This window comes from Arvicanthis niloticus, chromosome 10 (genome assembly GCF_011762505.2).
Source record: "Arvicanthis niloticus isolate mArvNil1 chromosome 10, mArvNil1.pat.X, whole genome shotgun sequence".
NCBI lineage: Eukaryota > Metazoa > Chordata > Mammalia > Rodentia > Muridae > Arvicanthis > Arvicanthis niloticus.
Genome location: NC_047667.1, coordinates 26,151,622 through 26,158,404, shown reverse-complemented (window position 1 = coordinate 26,158,404; position 6,783 = coordinate 26,151,622). Strand labels below are relative to the sequence as shown.

General features: G+C 39.0%; 1 pseudogene; it reads left to right on the top strand.

The window, feature by feature from the left end:
- The first annotated feature begins 2,300 nt into the window (after positions 1-2,300).
- Positions 2,301-4,443, top strand: LOC117716457 (proliferating cell nuclear antigen pseudogene; annotated as a pseudogene).
- Positions 4,444-6,783: the final 2,340 nt, after the last annotated feature.

Below are 6,783 nucleotides of genomic sequence, written 5' to 3'. Positions count from 1 at the left end.
CATTTTTCTTACGTATTTACTTTTTATCTCTCTAGCTTTCTCATTTCTTTTTTTAATTATAAAGACACAACTCCAAATATATTTGAATTATGTCCTCTCAGTGTATACTTAAAATTTGATAATAATAAATATTAATAATTCTCAATTGCATACATGTATAGATATAATACATGTGTATATTCATATACACACTCACATATGCACAAATGTGTGCACCCATGATATACATATACTTCTTATTACTAATTATTTATAACATTGTTATTTGGAGGAAAATCTCAGGTTCTTATTTCAAAAAATAAATATAGACATATCCTAATTCTTTATATGCAAAACCAGAACTATACTTATTCTTGGCAAATTTTGACATTTTTTCTAAAAATTCTCCATTCCATCTTTCCAAATAACAGTTGTACAGACATATCTTGTTTCTAAGAACATAGAATAGTCTGGCTTTAGAAAGTTGAAAAAAACTAATTTTTTAATTATTAACTGGTCTCATCGTTTTCATCTAGGGGTCCTAAATTCTTTGATTTTTGTTCTATGCTTCCCCCAAAGGTTTCTCCATTAATATTAACAGCTTTTTGAATCTCATTACTCTGATTTATGCCTTTTCAATTTATTTAAGGTTGTGTCAATATTAAATTATATGTCCCTCGCGAGCAACTTCAATAATGTTTAGATGCAAAATACTCTTAAGCATTACCTGGCAGGCAAAAATCCATGTTATTACTTATAATGCCATCCTCCCTCACAGAATGAAGTAATAATTAATGAGGGTTATATTAAAAAATACAGAGACAACCTAAAATACTATAGTAAAAACATTATAACTAATATAAGTATAAAATATTATAGTAAAAATAATATAGTAATAATATTATAAGTTATACTGGAACTTTTATTTCATTTCAAATGTTCTTGTTCTTGTGTAAAAGAGCGTGCACAGAATCACAGGGGGAAATTCTAATATTTGAAACTATTATTTCCTGTGTATCTAGGAGAAGTTGTAAATAAAATTAAGAGTCTTCAGACTAAAACTTCCATTTCAGAAGACTTCCATATTGAAGATGACACAAACATGTAGCAGTTTTCCCTGCGTACATGTAAGTCAGCCACCTCTGAAGAAATCCAGAGCACACACATAAAACGAAAGGAAGGTGCCAGGCTCTCCACTGCACTGATCCTGTGGAATACTGTGGAAATACTTGAAACTGAATATTCAGAGTATTGTAAGAAACACAAAAGGAAGGAAAGAATAAATGAGAAAAGTGTTATTTCCTGCTACTGTTTTGTTATACACCAACACCCAAAGAATGCCTAAACAGACAGACATGCCTGTGCACCCCGCTCCGTCGGATCTGTCTTCACATCGATGACATCTGAAATCATCCCAATGATCGCTCACTCGCCAGCTTCCCTTTCCCATTGCAGCCCTTCCTTTCCGAGAACACTCTTAGCTTCATGCTTTCTTGAACTCAGATTATCTGAGACAAAGAGAACTTTCCAGGGATGACCTTTGTCTCCAACACAACACAAGAGTAATTACGTAGTAAGTTTGCCCGGGAAATAAATCTTTCTCCACTCTTGACCTGACGTGTAGCCTCACTGTGAATCTCGAGTCAGCACGCATGGGCTTTCCCTCTCAGTTTAAGTATTAACAAACACAAGACTTGCATTTGAGGGGAGAAGAAAGTACACCCTCAAATCTTTTTATCTGCGCAGAAATTGTGCAATAATCTGCTTTCACCATTTGCTGTGTTCAAACGAGCTGTGTGTTTGCGGAGACAACTTGAAGCCTTTCTTGTCGAGAACAGGTGGCTTACTTTCAGAATCTCCCCGACTATTTTCAACACAAACATAAATAGAGCAAGGGAAGTTTTCTCCACAAGCTTCTAAAACAGATGTCAATTATATTGAAGTGTTCCATAAGGGGCACTAACTTTGTTATTGACTCTGTAATGGCAACAGCCAGCTGCTGTAATTAACCATCGATCTGAGTGGTATGTAGATTTGTAGTCCGATGAAACGAACTTGGATTCCATTCATAAGGTGCATAGCCACAGTACCAGTCCGTACTGTTGGCAGTGCTGTGTGCTGGGGGACGAAAAAAAAATGAGTTTTTCAAAGTAAACGATATTTATAGCCTTGAGGTAGAAGCAGAAGGATCACAAATTTGATCCTATCCTGGACTGTATAACCAGTCCTTATCTCAAGCAAACAAAGTGTGTGTGTGTGTGTGTGTGTGTGTGTGTGTGTGTGTGTGTGTGTGTGTGTGTGTGTTGAGCTGATGCAGTAACATGTCCTTGCATCTTCAGACCTATGAGCTAAGTAAGCCTCTTCTCTTCATAAAGCTAGTCTGCTTCAGGTATTTCTTTACAGTAATATAAAACACTACCTAATAAAGACTCTATGCCTGGTATTCAGTGAATGATTTTTTTATGAGACTCTTAAATATTGAGCCCATACTAAATACTAGAAAGCTTTTTGAAAAGCTAAGAGATCCCACACAGAAAAGATTCTATGCATTTAGATATACATAAATTATATGTTTAATTTCTGTATATCTTTATTTTGTTTTGAGACAGGGTCTCATTCTGTAGTTGTGGCTGTCCTGAAGTTCACCAAGTAGACCAGGCTGGACACAAATTCATAGAAATATGCCTGCTCCTGCCTCTAACGTGCTGGGAGTATAAGCATGCACAATCACACCATATATTTTTTTTATTAATTACATTTTTATTTGACAGTTTTTTACATAGTTACTTCATTCACCCTTTACTCCTACCTTACCCCCACAATTTCCTCTTCTCTCTAAAAGATGCTTTTCCATGTTCATGGTTTCTCTTTTCCTCTGTGACCCACTGAAGTTAACCAGGGTCATGTCTATGATTGTGGGTTTGGAACTGTCCACTAGAGCCCAATGGGCTCCCCAGTGGGAACACAACTGAAGAGAATGACTCCTCGTTGTCCACCATGCATTGATAACCAACAGTTATTCAGAGAGGGATAGGGTCTTGTGCCCCTCCCCTCAACACACATATGCCAGGTGTTGATAGGCCCAGTTTTGTTTAGTCATAGTGCAGGCAACCACCATTGCTACGAGTTCATAATAGTAATAACTGTTTATAACATTTCGTGGATGGTTAAATTTTCAATACTAGATGGAATTGTTGGTCAGTCTTTGTGTTTTCATAAACAGTGTATGACATAGATGCCACTACTCTCCACACTCACATAGCTCTGAAAGGAAATTCCCTATGACCAGACATTGGAAACCTTTTCATCACCACAATGAATTCCCTGAATCTACGTACTTATGAAGAAAAATGGTTTATTTAGCTCATAGTTCAAAAGATTCAAAGTGCAAGCAAATGACAGGGCCCCTATCTGTGGCTCACTCCCTCATCCACGGATAGCAATGACAGCGGCTCATGCAGGAGGAGGGAGTAGAAGAGCCAAGCCTACACCTTTACAATTCCCCACACAAACTCAAAGGGTCACACTAGAATGCCTCATGTGCCCAGTGACCTCAGGATTTCTCACAAGTTGCATCTGTTTAAAGGCCTACCACCTCTCCACACAGGGAAGAGCACAGACTCAGAACACACAGTGTAGAGCGGTTGCTGCAAGCTCGTTACTGTCAGCTCTTGGTCCTCAACATTGCTTTCACATCACAACCCGGGAGCCCTAAGCCACCAGGCCTGACTCCTGTCTCCTTCTCTAGATGCTCTTGGCTCTGGCTGCCATGCTTAAGCTGTGCCTGGTTCAGGGTTTCATCCTAAAGAAAGAGCTACCTCATCAACAAGGCTTACCTGGACATCAGGATTGGCTGTATCAACCTGCAGAGCAGGGACTGATACCAAATCTCCCTGGTGCAGTTTACCTTGCACTCACTCCAAAGGCTTCACAGACCACTGCGATGGCAACCTGACCGTGAGCGTGAACTTCATCTGTATGCACTGGCAATGACGACACCATCACAGTACGGGCTGAAGACAATGCAGATATCTTGCAATAGTATTTGAAGCAGCAAATCAAGAGAATGTTTTGGGCTATGAAATAAGCTTAATGGGTTTATGTGGCCAGCACCTTGGATCCCAGAATACAGATAGCTGTGCCTTCTGGTGAACCTGCACACATATGCCAAAACCTTAGCCATGTTGGAGATGCTGTAACATCCTGCACAAAAGATGGAGTACTGTCTTTTGCATCTGGAGAGCTTGGAAATGAATTCATTAAGTCATCACAAATGAGTAATGTTGAGGAGGAGGAAGCTGTTGCCATAGCAATGAACAAGCCAGGTCAGCTAACTTTTGAGCTGAGGTATATAAAGTTTTTCTCAAAAGCCACTCCACTGCCTCCTAACATTTAACACTCAGTATGTTTGCAGATATACCCCTTGGTACAGAGTATAAAATTGGTGATATTTATTTTTTTTAATTGGAATTACTTATTCTTTTTTGTTAAAAAAATAGTGTTTCCATACAATAGATTCTGATTATGGTTGCCAAAGTACTCTTTGGCTTCCTAGATCAAAGATGAAGAGATTTTGGGCATTGATGGAATGTGAGAAAACTGAGCCTTTAAGGGCTGCTTTTTCAATGCCAGAATGTTCTTCTCTGTCACCAGGTTTATTCCTAAGTACATATGTAGACATCTGTAAATAACCTATTTTTTCTCTCTACAATTTGTTTAAAGAAAAATTTCAAGGTAAAAACTAGTCTTGTTAACATAAATACTTATGCATTAAAATACTGGTGATTTTTGTAACAGATGCATATTGGTGGTAAACACACTTTTAAGAAATGTTGTTCAACTTAAAGTCAAGTGAATTTTGAAAGTCAAAAAATAAAGAAATTTTTAAAAAATGTAAAGACCTATCACTTCTAGGGGACAATTCCCAGTACATGAACCTTTGGGAGAACACAAGACTGCATTCAAATCATTACAGATGGCTTCAAAGTGTTTGCAGAACAAGATGGAACCTAGAGAAAGCCAAGGCCTTGTAAACTTTCCAGGCAGAGGATGAGACTCTTTGGAACTAGACCCAAGACCTTCACCCCAATGGCACTGTGTGAATCACTAAAGCAGACTAGGGGGACATCCTCTGTAATTTGGGAGCATCTGCTTTGATTGGCATCTTAGTTTTCTCTCCCAATCTCACCAATGGCTTACTCTGCTGCTGACTCCATAGTGGTTTCTTCCTTTGATGTAATGCAGTACCACTTAGGCAGACATCAGCAGGAGAACCAGCAGGATCCCAACTTCCAAGGTACCTATGTTCCTGAAATATGAGGCAAGAGGAGGCGGAAGAGAAGGAGGAGGAAAGGGAGGAGGAAGAGGAGGGGCTTCTTCTTTTGTCCCACCTTGTTTTCCTTAGTTTCATGTTTTCAAACTTTTGTTTAAGTTGCTCTTTCCAGTTCTACCTTTTTCCCAAAACAAAAAACTATAAGCCCACTTGCTATCTCTCTTTTTCTAATTTATTTATTTTTATTGTATGTGTGAGTATTTGCCTCTGTGTGTGTATGTACACCGCCACATGCATGTAGAAGACTTCTAAAACCAAAAGAGGATAACCAAGGTTTCCTGGAACTAAGTTATAGATGAGTTTACTGCCATGTGGTTGCTGGGAACAGAACCTGCAAGAACAACAAGTACTTTTAGCCTCTGAGCCATCTCTCCAACACACCCCATCCCTCCCTTTTTAAATTATGAAGCTAGCACACAGTGTGGGCTTCATGATGGCCACAATCCTTCTTCTTCAGCCGGGACATCCTGTTTCTCTCTCTGAACATCAAGTTACATCATTTTAAATGTTCCCAAGCAAGACCTGAGTGCCCTGAAGGGCATTTTGTACAGACTTCTTTTTTTAATTGACCCTCTGAAAACAAAGTCCTAGGCAGAAGGGTTAAAACTCCCCCAGGGAACTTCCTCTAACAGATTTTCCAGAAGGAATGCACAGCAGGGTCCTTGATTTGATTTCCTGCCCCAGTTAAAAGCCTTCTGGTAAAAGATATATTTCATTCTCATTTTTTACTTCTTAAATGAAGTTCACCTAAAATGAATGCCTCTACTCCCTCAGAAATAAAGTAATAGGCAATCATCATATGTATATGTGTGTATACATATATATGTGTGTATGCATACATATGTGTGTATATTATTATGTATATGTATATATGTACATACATAATCTCTGAGAGAGAAATCCCTCTCTCAGAGTTTAGTTTAAACTAAATGACTGTGTTGAGTAACAAAGGGCAGACTTCTGTCATCACAGTCACAAGAGCAGAACAAAAAGAGCTATGGCAGAGATAACAAGAAGAATCTTGACAATACAGATGTGTTCCTTCCTTTCCAGGGATATATGGTGACTTTTGTTTGTTTCTTGGAGTTTCTCCAAAGCAACAATTGGCCACCAATATGTCCCTGTGGGCAGACAAACATATTTGCAGAACAACTAACTCACCACAAGCAAATAGAGCTATGGCCTCAAGGTTGATCCAAGACTTTGCCCAATTTGTTTTCCTACAGAAGACAACGGGAATTCAGGAGTGTTGAGATTTCAAGCTTTAAACTCCAGCACTTCTGCGTCTTTGCAGATGTAACAAGTTAAAACAAGGTCACAGCAGACCAGGGGTGAGCATCCCCTTCAGAGAAAGGACACAAAGAAACACCAAGGTTGTGGGCAACCTCAGAAGCTAAACGGACACAAGGGCAGTTTCTCCTTGGAGAGAGCGCACATCCCTACTGACATCTTGACTTCAAACTTTGACCTCT